A 2,541-nucleotide genomic window follows, 5' to 3' on the forward strand; every position below is an offset into this window, starting at 1 on the left:
TCAAAGATGGTGGCAGCAATATATTGACAGGGAACTCCCAGAAATTCAAGCTGGATTCAGAACAGGATGTAGAATGAGGGATACCATTGCTGATGTCAGATGAATCTTGGCTGAATGCAACGAATGCCAGAAAGATGTTTCTGATGTTTCATTGACTTTGGAAGGGCATTTGACTGGGTGGATCATAACTAATTCTAGATAACATTGCAAAGAATGGGAAATAAAAAACACTTGATTGTGTTCTTTAATAATCTTTGAATTTATAATTAATCTCTGAATTTATTATTAATCTCCTGAATTTAGATACTAGGAGACATGTGAGTGTCTAGCAATTAGTTATTGATTATGCTGTTGTGGTTTTGAGAGACTGGGTCTTGAGACTAGGAAGTTGTTGTTGTTAGGTGCGTTGAATTGTTTCTGCCTCATAGTGACCCCACGCACAGCAGAACGAAACACCACTTGATCCTGCACCAGCTCCATGATCCTTGCTATACTTGAGCCCATTCTTGCAGCCACCATGTCAATCCATCTTGTTGAAAGCCTTCCTTTCTTTCATAGACCCTCCATCTTACCAAGCATGACACAATTCTCCAGGGAATGATCCCTTCTGACAACATGACCAAAATAGGTGAGACGAAGTCTGGCCAGTCTAGCTTCCAAGGAACATTTTGGCTGCACTTCCTCCAGGAGAGATCTGTTAGTTCTTTAGCAGTCCATGGTACTTTCAGCATTCTTTGGCAGCGCCACAATTTTTTAAAAAAAAAAAACAACTCTTCTTCAGTCTTCCTTATTCATTGTCCAGCTCTCACATGTATATGAGGCAACTGAAAATATCATGGCTTGTGTCAGGCACATCTTAGTTCTCAAGGAGACATCCTTGCCCCTCAGCACTTGAAAGACTTCCTTCGCGGCTGACCTGTTCAGTGTTACATATCGTCTGATGTCCTGACTACTGCTTCCAATGGTGTCGATTGTAGAATCAAGCAATGGGAATTCTTTGACAAACTCAATATTTTCTCCATTTATCATGATGCTGCTTATAAGTCCAGTTGTAAGGATTTTTGTTTTCTTTATATTGAGATGTAATCCATACTGCAGACTGTATTCTTCAATCTTCATCAGTAAGAGCCTCAAGTCATCCTCACTTTCAGCAAGCAAAGTTGTGTCATCTGTGTATCTCATGTTGTTAATGATTCTTCCTCCAATCTTGATGCCATGTTTTTCTTCATATAGTCCATCTTCTTGGATTATTTGCTCAGCATATAGATTGAATAAGTATAGGTAAAGGACACAACCCTGACACACTCCCTTCTTGATTTTAAACCATGCAGTGTCCCCTTGTTCTGTTTGAATGACAGCCTCCTAGTCTATGTACAGGTTCCTCATGAGCACAATAAAGTCTTTTGGAATTCCCATTCTTCTCAATGTTATCCATAATTTGTCATGATCCACACAATCAAATGCCTTTGCATAGTAAATAAAACACAAGTGAATATCTTTCTGGTATTCTTTGCCTTGAGCCAAGATCCATGTAACAACAGTTATCATATCCCTTGTTCCACATCCTCTTCTGAATCCCACTTGCACCTCTGGAAGTTCTCTGTCAATATACTGCTGCAACAGTCTTTGAATTATCTTCAGTAAGATCTTATTTGCATGTGATATTAATAATATTGTTTGATAATTTCCACATTCTATGGGATCACCTTTCTTTGGAATGGGCACAAATATGGATCTCTTCCAGTCAGTTGGCCAGGTAGTTGTCTTCCAAAACTCTTGACATAACTGAGTGAGTGCCTCAATGGGGCATCCATTTGTTGAAATATCTCAATGGGTATTCTGTCAATTCCTGGAGCCTTGTTCTTCGCCAATTCTTTCACTGCACCTTCGACTTCCTCCTTCAGTACCATTGGTTCTAGATCATATGCCACCTCCTGAAATGGATGAAGATCTACCAGTTCTTTCTGGTACAGTGACTCTGTGTATTCCTTCCATCTTCTTTTGATGCTTCCTGCATCATTCAATACTTTGCCCATAGAATCTTTCAATATTGCAACTCAAGGCTTATTTTTTCCCTCAGTTCTTTCAGCTTGAGAAATGCTGAGCATGTTCTTCCCTTTTGGTTTTCTAACTCCATGTCTTTGCACATTTCATTATAGTAATTGGCTTTGTCTTCTCAAGCTGCCCTTGGAAATCTTCTATCTTGTCATTTCTTCCATTTGCTTTAGCAATTCTCTGCTCAAGGGCAAGGTACAGAGTCTCCTCTGTCATCCATTTTGGTCTTCTTTTCTCATCTTTTTAGTGACCTCTTTGTTTCTTCATAACTAATTATATAAATTCCCATTCTTTGCAATGTTATCTATAATTACTTATAAATAATTAGTTTTGAATAATCTTGGAACTCGCATGGTAGAATTTTGCAAGACCAATGACTTGCTCATTGCAAACACCTTTTTTCAACAACACAAACGGCGGCTCTACATGTGGACTTCACCAGATGGAACACACAGGAATCAGATTGACTACATCTGTGGCAAGGGG

Source organism: Orycteropus afer, unplaced genomic scaffold (assembly GCF_000298275.1).
Source record: "Orycteropus afer afer isolate SDZICR_OR568_19922 unplaced genomic scaffold, OryAfe1.0 scaffold00220, whole genome shotgun sequence".
NCBI classification, from domain to species: Eukaryota; Metazoa; Chordata; class Mammalia; order Tubulidentata; family Orycteropodidae; genus Orycteropus; species Orycteropus afer.